Source organism: Diceros bicornis, chromosome 15 (assembly GCF_020826845.1).
Source record: "Diceros bicornis minor isolate mBicDic1 chromosome 15, mDicBic1.mat.cur, whole genome shotgun sequence".
Lineage (NCBI taxonomy): Eukaryota > Metazoa > Chordata > Mammalia > Perissodactyla > Rhinocerotidae > Diceros > Diceros bicornis.
In genome coordinates, this window is record NC_080754.1 from 4,764,119 (window position 1) to 4,782,028 (window position 17,910).

At 42.1% G+C, this 17,910-nt stretch overlaps 1 protein-coding gene and 1 long non-coding RNA gene across 4 annotated transcripts in view; both read left to right on the forward strand.

Moving 5' to 3' along the window:
* Positions 1-17,910, forward strand: part of CMSS1 (cms1 ribosomal small subunit homolog) — a 353,891-nt gene that overhangs the window by 144,176 nt on the left and 191,805 nt on the right. The gene's annotated exons all lie outside the window — the stretch shown is intronic.
* Positions 1,224-16,369, forward strand: LOC131414666 (uncharacterized). The gene is made up of 2 exons (XR_009222213.1): positions 1,224-1,663; positions 15,377-16,369. It is a non-coding gene; the product is annotated as an uncharacterized LOC131414666 (long non-coding RNA).

Consider the following 17,910-nt stretch of genomic DNA (forward strand, 5'->3'; position numbering starts at 1 on the left):
GTTGACCAACTGACTGACTGACTTAAAGAATATGTATTTAAGCTTTCAGCTTCAAATGGGCCCCTACTATCAATAATAGTTTTATACATTCCTTTAGGAATCTGTCTCATTCCTAAACCATGATTCCAAACCCTTGTCACTCTTCTCACTCCCTCCCTTCCACTCCCTCCCTCACCATTCTTGCCCTTCACAAGTAACCATTCTTTCTTCCTCCCCTCCCTCCACCCCCAAAACCTCTCCCCTTCTTTACACATTTTCTTTTCTTCCTATCTTAAAAGAACATTCCTCTTGGTTTCTACGTCTGTCTGCTCATCTGAGCTTTGGATCACAGGCACCTTCTCTGGAATCTTGCCCCATCAGATACCTCCTTTTCCTGTGTTCCTATAGTTTTTTTCTTACTGCTGATTCTTTTTCTATAACTTTGTAACATATCCATTGTCCTTTTCTTTAATAAAATCTTCACTTTCACTGTTCCTCCTCTAACTGCCAATTTATCTCCCTTCTTCACAGTGCCTAAACTCATTCTGTTAGTCCCTTAGCTTCCCATTCCCTCCTTATAGTCCAGCTTCTGCCCTCACCAGTGGCTTCCTGATTTCCAAATCCAGGAACCTCCTCTTAGTCTTTTTTTTTAATGTAGTATACGACAAAAGATATTGTTTAAAAGCAGAGGAATGACTTGAAAACATTCATCAGGGTGTTCTGATTTGGCAGTAAGATATTGGTACAAACGAAAGGCCAAGCCAGTGAGAAAGTCTGGAAAGTAGTGAAAGTGGTGAAAGAACTGCATGCATTGTATGCATAGCAGCCTATTCTTAAAAGTTCCAATTTCCACACATTCTAAGCACTAACAGATAGTATCTAGTTGAAGAAAGGCCAACCCAACCAAGACTTGGAGCCAGAATGTTCTGGTTTTTCACAAATAGTTATGACATTTCTTGAAACACTAACACAAAATATGTATTTGCATATATATACAAGATCCTCATTATGTTTCTGTGTGGTAGTATCATCCGAAGTCTTGTAGGAACAAAACAGTGGTTTTAATCACTTTGTCAATACCATAATATAATTGGAATTTATCCCCTTGGGGCCTCCTGTGAACCTCTGCAGAGTGGTTCAGTCCTCGGACTGAAGGTTAAGCTACAGTAGTCAGCCTGCCTGTCACTCTCTCTCTTCCTTGTACAGAACTGAGCCATCCGCTCCCCTGATCTCATTTGCCCCTATACTGTGTTAGTTTGCCTTTTTTTTGTTTGTTTGTTAGAAGTAAAATGAACAAGATTTAATTTGAATTTAAGGGAATAGTAAGAGAAGGGGAAAATAATCAGCTACCCAGTGTCTGTTTTTACTGCCCCCAGTTGGGCAGAGCCGTGAAGATATAGAGCTAGGGCTTGTCACACCGACCACGAAGCAGCAGTGTGTTACTGAGGCCTTGAGGAAAACGTGCTTACATAGGACTCTATCCTGCCTTTCACAGAACCTACGGAGAGAGGAGATGTTTGTGAATCAGGAAGAAGTGTGCCATGTTGTATGCACCACAGAAGGGTAGGAGGGATCCCCAGGAAGAAGTCATGGGAGATCTACCCTTGGTAGACTGAGATAGCATTTCATAAAATACTGGAAGTGAAGCTTGACTGGAATCTCGATGTTCATGCATGGGAAGAAGGTATGTGGGGGCAGAGAGGGCATCCTAGGCACAGGGGCGTGACCTAGTAGAGCTTGTTAGGGGAACTGCAGAGCAGATCGTGGGGCTAGAGCTGGTAGTTGTGGGGAGGCTTGTGATGCAGCAGAGGAGACAGCGGAGGGACAAGGGAAGACACCAGAATGAACTGGAGAGAGAGCCGTGCTGAACTCATCTAGTGTCTTAAGAAGTTTTTACTTTGTGCTTTAGGCAGTGGGAAGCCATCAGATAGTTCTAAGCAAGGCTTTTTTATCTGTAAGGTGGGGATAATGACCTTTGCATTACTGAGTTTTTCTGAGTAATAGCATAGCAAATTGTCATGTCTTGATAGACATTTGATCCTTTATTTTTTTCATCAGATAAATTATTGAAATATGTTATAAATCTAATAGAATTAGAAAGCATGTTAGGATGTAATCAGAATTTTTTTTAAATGTCATTATATGAATGTTCAGGCAGTTCCCATTTTCCCCAAACCTTAAATATTCTAGGTTCTATATAAATATAAGAAAGATGAAGGGGAATTAGGTTTCTTAATTTTTATCTCATTCTAATTCCTTATTTAGAAGGGTTGCATCAATTCTCTGGACTTTCCTGAGCCTTGGTTTTCCACGTATAAAATTTCTTTTGCAGACTGATAAATTGATTTTAGTAATCCATAGACCAAAATGCCACAGCCCATAAAAAGGCTTTAGAGATGGAAGAAACAAAGTTAATTGTAATAAAGACACTTTATTTCTAACAGCCTCCAAAGATAGAGCAATCTTGAGTCTCCAGTGAACTATCAAATTAGCTCCCAGAGAGTGTGGGATAATTGTGTACAGAACAATTAAAGGAACGAATTGTACTAATGTAATTCTTTTAGAATTACCAACAGTAAGGTTATGAGCATGGTTCTCTGGCTGAGACTCCAGCTCATTCACCTGGTAGGAATAAGACTCAGACCACCCCCAGGAGGTGCAGGGGAATGGCATTGAGGGTGTATGTCTATCCCTCTTGCAAGAAGAAATGTTGGGACTATGCCTAGTTCTTTCTTTCACCTTTCATCTTTTCCTGCCTCCTTCCTTCAGACATTAATTGTCTACAGTGTATACAGCATCATGCCTCTCAATTTTATACTGATGGGTTCCACCATGACCTTGGCTAAGTTCAACACTGGAAAAATAGTGGTAGGTCAACCTGCCAGGTACCAGACAGGGAAGTAGTCCTTTTCTCTCCAAACAAACAAAATCATTGAGGGTGCTGTGTATTTTTCTAGCTAGGTTAGTCACCTTTGCACACCTGGTTTTAGCTGTTTACCTCAACAACGCCATGAGGTAGGTTTTAGGATCCCCATTTTACACATGAGGAAACTGAGGCTCAGAAAAGTTAAGTGGCAGGACCTGGATAATAATAGTAATGGTAATGTTAATCCAAGGACTGTAACTCCCAGCCAGCCCTCTTTCCCCAGCTGCTCCTCAGTTACGCAGCCCAAGTGTTTGAGATTTTTGAACACTTGTAGATGCCACATTTCTGGTGAGGAATATGAATCCCTGTGGGGCTGCCCGAGGGGACAATGTAAAATGAGATTGCCTCCTCCTCCTCCTCACCATCTCCTACAGGTCTTGCCCAAGTCGTTCTTGGGCCCCTTCCTCCATCCCTTCCTCTTCCAATCACTTTACCTGTCTCCTTCATTACCTTGCCCTCTGGGCTGGGGAGTTGGGGTGCTGGGATGGGGGTGGGGGAGGATTATTTTCACATTGAGGGCTATTGTTCATGCTTCCTTATGGATGATGTAGTAGTTTATGTTACTCATTTTATGTTTACTTACTGTCTGAATCCATGTCAATTTATGTGCCCTTGGCTCTGAACCACCGTTTATATATTTTTGTGTTGTTAATATTTTTAATTGGTGTTTTTAAAAGTAGATGTACTCTGCGTATTTGGCAGACCAACAAAGTGGAATGTAAAAAGAGTCAATTTTTTAGAGTAACCATATAAGGTGAAAAGTCCCTTTTTGTGTGGGTGCATGTGTGCGTGCGTGTGTGCAGATTGCAGGTTTTATCAGGCATGATATTCGTTAATATTTATTGTCACAGTTTACAGTGTGGCCCCTTGAGTCCCTCTGGATTATGCACAGCCCGAATGACGTAACCTTGGAAAATGCAATAAATCTAAAGTTGAAACCGCTTCTAATGGGAAGTTTCTTGAAAGCTGTAAAGTTAAATTGCCTCCTCCAGGATGAGGGAGGTAGTGTGGAGAATGCCCCAGGGGACCTGGATTGCCTCTTGCCAGTCTCGTCCCTGTGTTGGAATGCTGGGTTTGGGGTTGGATTACTTTGTTTTATTTACAATGCTCTGACTATTCTTTTGCCCCACTACTCCATGGTGTGGCAGGCCCATGGTGATGTTAATCTGTACCCTTTGATCTTCTCTTTTATGCATCCAGGGCAACTCTAATCCTGCATATGCATACTCAGGTGCCCAGAAGTAGAATTTTATGAGTCATGAAATCTTAGCTTTGCAAGGAGACTAGACACCACCCAGTTCATTTTTGCCAGCCCCTGTGTGAACCCCTCCAGTTATGTGCAGCTGAATACTGGCCAGAGTATCTCATGCTCTACATTTCAGAAAGTTCTTCATTGTTTTGTTTTGAAATGTGGCACCCCAGAGCCTACACCGTTGGTCCTGGTGTCTCTTTCTGAAGCTACATAGAATAAATATTCTCCTCCTTCCATGATGCTTATAGATGTTTGAAGACAATGGCGGTGACCTTGCCTTGTTCCCTTCTTAGGTGTCAGACATCTAGGTCTGTCAAACTATTTTCTTATGTTATAGTTCATTTGTCCCTTTGCAGAGTACAGACTATGTATTTGTTAAACACAGCTAGAAACTAGGGAAGCAGTGAGGACAAAGTAGGCTGTGATCCCTTCCCCCGGGGAACTGCTGATCTAATTAATAATAGAGTGATAAGGGCTATAGAAGGGGCACCAAATTCAGCCTTGGTGATTGGAGATTGAGGGTGTCAAGGAAAGTTTTCTGGAGGATGCACTGTATAATCGAAGTCCACAAGAATACTTACTATGAGTTACCCAAGTGAGCCGGATAAAGGAGGAAAGGAGGGTTTTCTAGGTAGAGGACCAGCTCGTTGGAAAGGCTGAAGGGGAGAGAAGAGTGTACATGGGGAGTTCAAGGAAGTGAGGATGATTCAGTCTGGGTGAGGCACTAACTGGGGAGGTGTTGAGTGTGGATAAAGATCCAGAAGTGCTGGGATAGAAAATAGGGCTGACAAGTGGTGGGTGGGGAGATGGGGTCAGACATTACAGGAGAGTGGAAAATGATGGATAGTCCTGATCAGGAAGGATATTTATTGTTCTCTTGGTTACACAATAACTATGAGAAACATAACAGGTTCTGTTTGAGGTCACATAGGTTTGGAAATATTTTGCATATTATGTTTTGTTGTTATAGAAAAAATGTATTCAATCGCTAGGGTTAGATATGGCTCATTCAGTAGGAAGACCATTTCTCCTTCAACAATATATTTAGAGAAACAAGAGGAAGAAAGAGATAATACAGTTTTAACATTCTTATGGCTGTTAGAAAATTTGGGTGACTTCTAGACGTAGGACAACAACGATAATCATAATAGCAAATACTTACATAGTACTGTGGGCTTGGCCCTGTTACGCTAACAAATTTAATGGCCACATTAACTCTATGAGGAAGGTATTGTCCCCAGATACAGAGAGTTTAAATAACTTACCAGAGGTTAGAAAGCTAAGTGGCAGAGCTAGGATTTGATTCCAGGCCCTAAGAACATGTGGGAAAAGATTTAAGTTAGAGAAAAAGGAGATGGACTGAGCCTGCAAAATTAAAGACGTCTTTAGACATGGTTCCTGCCCACTGATGATGGTCACAACCACACATTCACTGGTACGGTTGTGACCAGCGGAAATAAAGCCAGTATTCAAATCCACATTTCACACCTCCCCCTGCCGCCAGCCGCCCCCCTACTCCCCCCTCCCCCCACCCATCTCTAAATGGAGGAGGTCACTCTCCTGGTGGCTTTCAGGGGTTAGCCTGGGGTTATTAGCAGCTGTGGCTGCCTGCAGCCTCAGTTGATCTCCCTGCCTCTGGCCACTGTCAAAGAGGAGTTAGCCTGCCTAGAGAGGGTAGGATAATTAGGGTAACAGTGAGCCAGAGAAGGTTTGAAGTACCCTTACTCCTAGGGAGATGGACTTGCCCAGCAGTGTTTCCAGCCAGGCCAGCTGGTGCTGGCAGCCATGAATGAACAGTTTCCCCAGTTTTCAAACCCGTGTGGTTGTTCTCTAAGGTTGATTGATCCTCTGTTGAGTGTGTGCAGACCAGTGCTTCTTGGGGACAGAAGGGATGAAAATAAGTGAGAGAGAGATTGAAGTGATGATCCATGGAGCCTACTTTGGGTGGGAAAAGAAGTGAGAATAGGAGTGGGCTGATGCCTAAGGATCTAGCAGACGAGTAAAGGGATTAGGTCTCTGTGGGTCCAAAAAGAAGTGAGGTGGGAACAACTGCTTGAAAGGATTGGAAAAATAGCAAAGAACGTTGAATGAGTGGAATGTTTGAATTTTTTTCAGAGGAGGACTCTTAGCACTCCTCCTTGCCTTGGTCAGTGTTATCTGATCATGCATCAGTTTGTTTGACTTAATTAAAATGTATCATAATTAAAGTGTTAATAGGCTAGGCCAGAGCTCCTGGGTACAACCAAGGTGAAACTGATCTCTTAAATTCACATGAGTTTATATCTTTGAGCACATGTTTGAGTGTTTGAACATGATGATTATTCTATTGCATGATTAAATAAAAGCAGAGGTCATAGACTACTTCTGTGATGCAAATTCACTTTGTAGATTTATATGCCCAATAGGAAGTGCCATTGAGGTATTACAAGCATTGATGATTCTCAGTCCTCCAAACTCATTACAATTCAGTTAGATTTTACTTTTGCTAACTACTATTTATCTTCATTAATGACCTCATCTCTAGCTGGATTACAGGTTCCTTGGAAAAGGGGCAGTGTCTGTCTGCTCAAAGTTTCCCCTGCAGCACCTAGCCCAGTATGAGGCTGATCATGCTCATGGACATAGGGGTCTCCAGTTGGACGGTCCCTTAAAGAAGATGGAGGCCAATCAGCCTTGTTACAGCTGAGGCTGTCGAGGTCCTGACAGGTAAAGTGATCTGCTCAGGGTTCAGGGCTAGGTAGTGAGGAAGCCTGAGCCACAACCCAAATCTTGTTCCCATCTCTGTTCTTTGCACCCTATCACGCCCACCAGCTCAATGAATCAAGCTCTTACAGTGATCTGTGAGTGTGTCAGGCGCCAAAAGGAAGTTGGTATTCCCTAAGCTAGTGCTCCTCAGCCTGTGTTTTCCAGTGTGGCTCACAGAGAAAATGTGGTGTTTGTTTAGGACATCAGGGTAAACAGAGGAGGCTTTTGGAGGGCAGAGGAAGCAAGGAGTCCCCGAGGCCACTGACTGGCCCAGGCACTGCCCGGCTGCCCAGGGGATCGTATCTGCATACCCCTCCCAACTCCGCTGAGTTTCCAGCAACAATCGGAAAATGCTTCCCTAAGTTAACGTCAGATCGGTGGGACACCAGTCCCATCGTGCAGTGACACAGTAATTTCCCTGACTTTAGAAGACTTTGTGTATGAAAACTGTTCTTCAAACAGAAAAGAAACATGACCCTTTTCATTGTATTTATTGGAGTACCTAATATATTTAGAAAAATCTACCGTATCTATAAATAGAAAATGGTAAATCATAAATTTATAAAGTTGTAAATAAATGTATTTTCTGGCAATTACCTTGAAAGATTACATTGGTCCAGGAGAATATGTTTTCTGAAGAAATTTAAATCCTACTAGCCAAACATATCACTTAGTCCCTGCCGTGAGATAAAAGATATAAGCTTAAATTGTGAAACAGCCAATATATTAGGTATTTTTCTTTTGAGGCTAAGCAGTTCATGACCTTCTTGCTTGTGTGCTTTGTATAAGTGGGAGTTTTATCATTTTTATCAAGGATGAAAAGTTGGAGGAAGTTGTTATCAGTGTGGCTGTGGCATTATGTGTGTTGCTCAGTTGGATGCTGGGGCAGATGCTGCTTCCAGCATCATGTGGTCTGTGGATGTAGCATCGTGTTCTCTCAGGGACCTTCGGAATTGAGATAAATAATAAATTTGTAGCTCTGAATTTCTCTCAGATACTTTTCTAGATATGTTTGTGTTTTAACAGAGAAATGGATATTTACAGGGCTCTGTCTCACAATATCTTTTAAAAGAGGTAAATAAAATTTTCACAATTTATAAGTAGTCCTGAGCGATATTGTTTCTTAACTCAGAAGTAGATTGGAAAGGCACCTAAGCAGGGATTTGAAAGGGCCACGAGTTGAAATGGTCAGCTCAGGGCAGATCTCTCTCTCTCGGGGTGAAGTAGGCTCCCCCACCAGCAGCCCTTCCTTTTTGCATCTCCCGTCCCGCCTCACCTGAAAATCTGCTGATACTATGAATACTTTGAAGCTTGAAAATTTAAATGTGGTGGCATCTTAAATCAAACTGTGGAGGGTAGAGCACTGAGTAACAGTAATAACAGTAGCCCCATTTGTGCAGTGTTTATAAAGTTAATAGTGATCCGCAAACCCAGTCTCTGGGACCTCAGCACAAGGCTGCGAGGTCTCTCTTCCTGGTGGAGGGGTGGTGTAAGTTACTGAGAGTCACTGGAGGCAGACAGGGGCATAGTTGTTTCTGATTTTGGTCTGGGGTAGGACAGGAAGAGGACAACAGGGAGTGAAGCGAGGAACAGCTTTTTAATAAACAAGGATCTGGATTACTACCCCTGCCCCCCTGGGCGTGCCTAGGGTGTGAGTCCAGTGGTATGTTGGAGCTGGTCCTTACTGGCTTGCGACTGTTACATTTTCAAGAACTTTGTGGACTGTTTGTTAAATACGTTGTTATTAAAAATCAGATTCTTTCAATGGCAGTTAAACAAGTTCTTGAAAACGAAGATACAAGTGCGCAAAAGTCACCACTTCCTAATTATTTTACTACACTGTGCTCTTGAGGTTGTCTGTTCTCTTTTCTGCCCCCTCTTCAGCGATGTCTTGTTGGTAGCTTGAAATCAGCCATCAAGGAAATATTTGCACCATGGAAATCGGCAAATGCTGCAATTCAGGATTTTTTTTCCAGAGAGCCAGTTGTTAACCATTTATCAGCACACCAGTGGATGTTATAGTTATGTGCGAACCAGTGGGAAGGAGGGATGTGGTCTTTATCCCAGTGAAACTCAGTCTGTTGTCTCTAGGTTACAAATCTTCATTCTAGACTGTGCTGCCTACCTGGACTGAGGTTAAGAAAGACAAAATGAAGGCCTAATGACCTTTCAAGTTCCCTCCTCTCTGTTTCCACTGCATAAATGCCTGCTAGCAATTAAAGCTATTATCTCTGTGAATGGTGATAGTTGACATTTCTATCCATCTTTGTATCCCCAGTGCATAGTATACAGTCAGTCCTTAATCACTTATTAATAAATGATGTTATGCCCTTCCCCAGAATCTAAACATATCAGTCATCAGATGCAGCACTTGAACAAATTTTTGCACTTCTTCCTAAATATAAGAAACAAGTTACTGGGTTTTTTTGTCTGTTTGCTTTTACAAAGAAAAGAGTTGTTCCCCCTCGTCTTCCTTCTCTTTTTTATCTTCTTCACTTTCTTATTCTCCTTCCTCTTCTCCTTCTCAAGCTAAGTCCTGCATCCTTCCAGACAACTGATTTTTTTTTTTTGGCTGTGAAAGCTTTAGGGCATGGAACTAGATGTAATTCAGTCTAGCAGATTTCTACTTCTCCATAAGAAAAGAAGATTGCTGTTGTGCAAGACCCATCAAAATAGTTTGGAGACTTAATGAGAATCATCCTAATAAATATAGTGTGTCAGATTTGAAACACTATTTGGAGAGTGGATTTCTGTTAAGTTATATGGGCCACCTGTAGGAGACATAACTGAGGAGAATGAATTCAGTGGAGCATGCTGTGCTGCATGCTCAGCAGTATACTTGAACTGAATTAACTCAAGCTGGCAGAGCTCTGAGCTGCCTTGATTGAGAGCTCTGGATAGAAGTTAGATGGAGTATGCCTGATTGAACCTCTCTACTACCCCAGATGCTGCAAGGTGACCATTCCATTCTCTTTTGGCTCCCTTTTAAGAAGGAAAAATTGATAAGAGGGAAAGAAGGATGGGGCAAGAACAGTCCAAGAAAGAAAGAATAGAGTTCTTATACTCTCTTCACACACTAAGAAAAACTGTTTGAAAAGCTTGGATTAGGTCTGGCAGTGGATACAAGCACAGGACTCTTGGAGTATGTTCTTGGCTCTTATCACTACCTCTGACTTTGAGCAAATCAGCTGACTTCGCCTGTAAAATAATATTCCTTCTGACATTAATACTTACCTCATGAGGTTATCTAAAGGATAACGTTAGTAATAATGTCTTGTGTTTACATCATTCCTTTCACAGAGAGCTCAAAGAATTTTATATATCTTGAGAGTGAAGCTTCTTATGAGAAATGAATATAAGTATTTATTTTTTAGAAATGAACTTAGGCCATGACAGCCTGAATTTAATGCATTGCAGGAAGACATATGGTACATAGTGATCCAGTGGATCAAATGAATTTTTTATTCCACTAAGAATCCCATCTTTCCTCCTTGTTTTGTGAATTGATGAAATATGGTGAGTCCACATTCATGGTTGGGAGATCTCCTATATATGATCAGAGTGCTCTCTTATGACACATCCAGAGCTTGAGGAACAATCAGAACATCTTTGATAGCACTATTTTGGACCTTGGATGTGGCAGAAAGACACTGGGAAATCTTAGCCATGAAGTACACAACACCACTAAAGGATTCCAGAGATAGAAGATGTACATATGGGAGTGTTTGTTCTGTTCATTTCAGCTCAAGTCAATCAATAGTTCTTGAGTGCCTATTATAATGATTTTGAGGAGTGTGGAGAATGAGAGGCACAGCATGCTCAAGAAAGTTAAACTGGCGTTAGCTAGAAGAAGGGAGTGAGATTTACAAGTAGATGCATGCAGCAGTCCTAGGGAGAGTTAGAAAAGTACCACACTGTTTAAAGAGGGGAAGGATTACATCTAGCTCAGTAATCCCAAACGTTTATTACCGGTGTACCAAGCAGTCCACTGTTCATTGGAGAGACGTAAGTCCTGCCCTGAAGATCCAGTGGGGAAGACATGTGCAAATAGATAGTTTTAGCACATCCTAGTGAATGCAGTGACCAAGGACACTTAGCTCAGCGTAGGAATTTAGAGAAGGCTTCCTGGAGGGCAAGACTTCTCCTAAAGCCTTAAAAATTGAAAAGAACATGGAAAGGGAATTCCAGGCTGAAAGATTAGCATGTTCAAAGGCCTCCAGTGTTTAGTCTTCTTTCAAAAGAAAATGGCAAACTACAGAAAGTTTGATATTATTATAGCCTAAAGTTTACTCGGAGAAACAAGGCTTAAGATAAAAAGAGCCTATCTTGCTGTCTTGTTTACTGCTGAATATTAGTATGAAGTGTGGGTCATCAATAAATATTTTTTAAAAAACTGAATGAATGGTATGTTGGGTTTATGTCCCTTTGGGCTATCCAAGTAAATAAATGTGGTAGGCATTGAGAGAGAATCTGGGCCAGAAATACACATTTGGAAGTCACCCCATATCAGTGGTGTTTAAAATCAAGAGCAAATGAAATTGCACACGCAGAGTATGTAGAATGAGCAAAGCACCAAGTGTGAAGCCTTGAGCAATACAAACATTTAAGGGGCAAACAATAGAAGAAGAACCCTTGAGGGAGACTGGAAAGGAAAAGACAGAGAAATAAGAAAAAAATAAAAGAGACATTTGATACATGTCCATCAGGTAGAGCATTATGGAGTTTGTTGGTGGGCTCATGAGAGAAGTTTTTAGTGCAATGGCCAGGCCAGAAGTCAGATTGTGGCTTGTTGTAGAGTAACTGGGATGGGTGAGAAAGCTGAGCTAGCATAGACCTGTCTTTCAAGTGACTTGGCTTAGAAGAGAAGAAAGAGGATGGTTCCTAGGGGGCAACCCAGGTTCAAGAAGAAAAAAAAATTACTTTAATATGCTGAAAGATTTAAATAGGCTTTTGCACTTCGGGGAAAGAGCAAACAGGCAGTGAGAGGTTGAAGATTTAGGAAATAAAGGGGATGATTGATGGAACAAGGTCCTAGGAGAGATGAAAGAAGATTGGGGCCATGAGTGGAGAGCAGGGCCTTGACCCAGAGGAAGGAGACCTCATCCTCTGAACTGGAAGAAAGCATGCAAGGATAGGTCCAGAGAGGTCTAGGAAGGGGAGGGGGTAGGATGCTGAGCTAATGTGTGTGTAATTGTCTCATCGAAGTAGAAAATGATGTCAGCTGCTGAGAAGGATGAGGCTTTGGTTGGGATCTCAAGCATGATGACAGTTTTGAAATGTTGCTGAGTAAAATAAGAGAAGGCTAAGCAAGGATGAGTAAGAGACTGAGCAGAGTTGATTGCCTGCTTGAGATTGAGGGCTATAAATTTATAGTGGCATCATTCTGAAAGCTGATTTTCTCCAACTGTGTTCAACAGCTGGGTCATAGAAATACAGAAAGTGTATTTTTTAATTGATCCTGTATTGAAGTTTTGTTAAAGAAGTGAAGCAAAAGGACGGACGTCCAATGTAGTTGAAGATATTGGTGAGAGAGTGGTTTGGGTGATGAGCCGTGCTTTCCCAGCTGGGTAAAGCAGTGAGACCAGGAGAAGGGTCAAGAAAGTATGGTTTTCCTGGGATTGTAGAGCAGAAGTAGTGAGAGCAAAGGCAAGACAGGACTGGAAGGATCAGAGATTGTGGTCATCTTTGGATATTAGATGGGAGCCCAGCCCCACTTGATGATCAATTCCAGGGTATGACCTTGATGGGGGTGACCCTGGAGGTGAAGAAGGGGAGGAATTGGATGGGTTGTCCAGGTGGATACAAAGCCACCCAGGATGGCGAGAGGACAGGGATACGTTAAAGGTTGTAGCCTAGTGCCCTAGTCTTCTTGTAAAGGAACCAGGAGATTAGTAAGGGGACATCAATGAGAGAAGACCGTTGGGTGATATAAACCTCAACAAATGAGGGGCTGTTACACCAGGGGCATTAGGGCGTAAGGGTTTAGAAGCATCTATGAGAAGAAATAATAACACTTTTTGAATGTATGCTATTTGTTAGGCATTGTTTTAAATGTTTGGTTAATCCGTATGAACTAGCTGATATTTGAGCATTTTGACCTATAAAAATGTCCAAAGTAGGGGCTGGCCTGGTGGCATAACAGTTAAGTTTGCGCACTCTGCTCTGACGGCCTGGGGTTCATGGGTTCGGATTCCGGGCACAGACCTACGCACCGCTTATCAAAGCTATGCTGTGGCGGTGTCCCATATAAAGAAGAGGAAGATAGGCACGGATGTTAGCCCAGGGCCAATCTTCCTCAGCAAAAAAAGAGAAGGATTGGCAACAGATGTTAGCTCAAGGATAATCTTCCTCAAAAAAAAAAAACAATGTTCAAGCTATACTGTTCAGCCTCATACTTTGCATGTATTAACTCATTCATTCTCAAAACTACCTTCTGAAGTAGGTTACCATTTAGCAGCTAAGGAATTGGAAGCACAGGAATAATAAATAACTTGCTCAAGGTCATCTGATAAGTAGTAGAGCCCAGTTTCAGACCTTGGCAGTGTGGCTCCCGAGCCTGCAGTCTGTCTCTGAGTAGGGAATCCCACCCTACCCCCACTGCCCTTTTTAAGCCTTAACGATGTGGGAGGTGTGAGACTGAACTCCTCTCAAATGTATAATAAACTGAGATAAATGCCGTAAAGGAAATGAATGTGGTTCCCTAGTTGTTCCTCAAGTCTCATACCTACATGCTCTGTGCTTCCCGACCCCTTTCTGTTGTGTTCTCCTTCACTCCCAGACTTTTTTTTTTTTTTTTTGTGAGGAAGATCAGCCCTGAGCTAACATCCATGCCAATCCTCCTCTTTTTGCTGAGGAAGACTGGCCCTGGGCTAACATCTGTGCTTGTCTTCCTCCACTTTATATGGGAGGCCGCCACAGCATGGCTTGACAAGCGGTGCATCGGTGTGTGCCTGGGATCCGAACCCGGGCTGCCAGCAGCAGAGTGCACGCACTTAACCGCTATGCCACGGGGTCGGCCCCACTCCCAGACTTCTTAATGGCAGAATACTTTATCTGCCTCCTTGTTTAACTGGAACCTAGTGTGTCCCTGGTTTTCTTGTAGGAGTTTGCTAGTAGACAAGCAGGGAAGGGAATTCTAGACATTGCACATACAGGGTCACAGAAGTGAGGAAGAGCAAGGAACACAGTCACTCAGAAAATGACAAGGCATTCTGCAGATGGGACATGAATCGGGATAGTGGGAGAGGTAGAGTTTGGAATAGAGAGTGATAGAGGTAAGTCAGAAGCTGGGGTGGGTCTTGAGGGACTTTTTACCACTTTAAAGAACTTAAACATTATCCTACATGTTGTGAGCCAGCCATTGAAAGATTTTAAGCAGCAAAGTGCCATGAACAAATTATGGATAAATGTCTGTAAGGATGCAATTAAGGGGGAAAAGACTAGTGTCAGGAAGATGAGTTAGGAAGCTGCTGTAGTCATCCATGTGAAGGAATAGGGCTTGGCAGTGGTCCTAGCCAGGTGACTGAAGGGGAGAGAGTGTAAATATTTACACAGAGATATTTAACAGCAAGAATTGACAGGTTTTGACACTTAGAGAGTGTGGCTTGCTGGAACCAGTGACAGAGATCACCATGCAAGAAAAGAAGTCAATTTGGAAAGAGAGGTGGAGTCCTCTTTTTCTATATGTTGAGTATGAGGTGTCTGTAGAATCCAGGTAGAAATACAGGTCTGGGATTCAGGAACCAGGTCTCACAGGAGATGCAGATGAAAATATAATATGTTAGATTCCCTTGATCTCTCTGAGGCTCACTTCCAAAATTGCCACTTCCCCCATCAGTATCTGTCCTGTGGCCATTCCTTGATCTAAGTTAGTACCAGAGTGTGGGGACAGAACCCTGGGTGGGCTGTAGCTTTGGGCTAGGTGACTTCATCAGGGCCTTACCCTGTGGAATTATGGGAAGGTCTGGAGTACGGTCTGTGGCACCCACAGACTCTCCTACTGCCAAGAGCAGCCCTCTCCCTGCAACTTCTTTTTCATAGAAGGGAGCAGAGCAACTTCCTAGCATGAATGAATGATGACAGTGGAGCCGCTGGATTTAGGTCATCCTAAAAAGCCATGTGTTCACTCTTGGCGAGTCTTGCACAGGCAGAATTATGTAGACCTAGTTCCTAGGTTATGTAGTCAGGCAAATGTGGATTAGGCATAGATTAGTACACTGACGAGGAGTGTAGTCAACAAATGGATAAAATGGTTAAACATCAATAATATAGTTAAGCAGTAAGTGAATCAGTGCAAATATTATTAATCAGAGGGAACTGGTTCTGACAGGAACCAGATAATAATAATGCAGAGACATAAAAAGTATTGATGAATATGCAAAGCATGGGAAAAGGTGCCATTCAAACATGTCTTTTCATGGGCTTAATAAATTAGATAAGGAATAGAAAGACAACCAGTCTTTGCTTTCCCTTAGGTTGAAATAAACTTGACCAGTAGAGTTCCCTAGTCCTGTTCATTTGCCGAATTGACTTAGATTCCGTGGATCGGCGTGTGGAAAACTGATGCCATGGCAGGATTACCAGACTGTAAATTCATCAAGAAGTCTGATGATATCATAAACTGTGAGAAGCCAGTGTCCTACAGCAGCATCAGAAACCTCCCAGTTGGATTTAGTGCTGGTAATCCATTTTATTCCTCTCCATTAGTTACTACGATGATAACAGATTGGCGACACAGCCCCGTTTTCTGCCTCTCATTCTGTCTACTGCTGGGCACAGCTGCTCCCAGTCATTCTTTCCAGTGTAAATAATGGTTCATGTTTCCACAGACTGTCGCGAGGTCTCTCTGTGCTTGTGAAATGAACCCATGTCACCACCCTGTTGGGGAAGATTGAAGGGATGAGTGAAGCCAAGGAACTGCAGAAGGAAGCCAAAGCTGCACCCCCTCCCTGAGGGATGGTTTTTGCACTTGAGAACATTTGGATTGACTGGGTGTTAATGATGTGAATTTTCATGAGTGGGGGGCAAGAAAATGCTATCACTTGCGTCTGTCTGATGCAGGCCTTTTTACTTTGGAACTTTTTCTTTCATGTTAGATGTAAATAATGAACTCCTTTGTTGTGAGAGGGTATGTTACCAGGCAGTAAACACTTCAGCAAAGAGCATCTTTTGATCTTCACGCCTTTGGCAATAAAGGCTGAGAGCCAGAAACAGGCCAGAGAATTTGGGCTGCACAGAACCACTAAAAGCTTCCCTTTTATCTATTCACAAAATTAGGTGCAGAACTATAGGAGCGATGGATGGAGTGACAATTATTAACAAAGATGAAGGGCAAAACGAAGCCACCTGAATGATGAAAGCTGAAATTTGGATTTTAAGATCTATTTTAGAACTCAGTGAATTCTGTAAGAAATTAGGAGCATTATGTAGACACAGCATAAAAGAAATGAGTAAAAATGTGTCTCTCTCTTCTGTGCTCTGTGATCTCTATAAGGAATTAGTGGATGTGTTAAAAACTTTGAAGTACTGGTTTGAGAACTCATTTTTAATAAGAGGTCAATAGGTAAACACTCGTTGTGTGTGTGCAAAGTTATACATTTCAAAAAACGGTGTGTTTTAATACCGTAATTCTGCAAATCCCATCTCAATATGATTATTAATTCAGTTTCCTTATAAACATTAAACTATATTTTCACATAAAACAGAAAATCTGAAATATACAGATGCAAATACACGTGCAAGTTCTTTTTTATCCTGCTTATTTTGACATTTTAAATTGTATTGCCCAGATGTTACTGGTAGACATCTAATGTCTGCTTTGTTGTATGGAACTTACCAACATCTCCCCCTCAGGTCTTATAGAATTCATAAAGCCCACACCATGGTTGGGGGGATAATGGACACTGCACACTTGATGTGAGATCAGTGGACTTGCGCGGAGACCCCTGTGTGAGTGCGCGTCTCTCCCAGCTTCAGGAGCAGTGAGAAAGCACAGATCTGGGATGCAGGGATCCCGTCAGGTGTCAGTACCTCTTTTCCTATACCTGGTGCTTGTGCTCTGGGGTGGGGGTAGAAGGCAGATTTGCCTTCAAGTTTGGCTGTCCTTGACTGATAATGTATAACTGATAAATAACTTTTAAAAGATCCTGCGTAGTTTTCCATTTCATTTTATCCCACCGTTTCTTGTAGTTACAGTTCCAAATAGCTGGCCGAATTGCTCTGTGATAAAAGGAAATCTGAGAATACATACCATATTCCTTCCAAGCTCTAAGACCAAGAAGGTTCTCTGAATATTTTTCACAGACAGATTGGGGAACTGGGCTCCATTTTAATGGCCTTTTAATTTGAAAGTTAAACTCAGTCCTTCTAATTGCTTGTAGGTATTGGACAATATGAATATTTCCATTGGATAATATGGAGAGGACAATTTATCATTGAAGGACTTGTCATTTTTATCTTAGCTGAATTGGGTGCCAGTATATACACTTGTGCTTTCAAGCACAGGTTGATTTATTATCATGTGGACCTGCAGTTTTTAGAGGGCTTGAGAAAACTGGATTTTTTTTGGTAACTTTAGTAAAGCCCATTTTTTTACCTTGTTGACTTTAAAGCTATAGGCGTCGGGTCAAACAAGTTAGAAAGCAAGAATAAAAACCCAAATTTGGAGGAAAGAGCCTATTGTTTTATGACATAATAAAAATTCATTCAATTTTATTCAGCTAAAGATCATAATTTAGCCCTCAGGAGGCAAGATAAACTAATAATGAGGGCATGAAGCAAGCTTCAAGGAGATGGACAATGAACATTTCCGTGTTCTCTTTCCCACCCCTGGGCATGGGCTCTGCTGTCTACCACACCTAGGTGGATTCGGCTCCACCACTTCCTAACTCTGTAAACACCAGCGTGCTGTTTGACCTTTCTGAATTTGCAAAACGGGAACATGGTAGCATCCTCACAGGTTTGTTTGTTCTTTTGTTTTTATGTGTATTTTATTGTAATTATTTTTTTA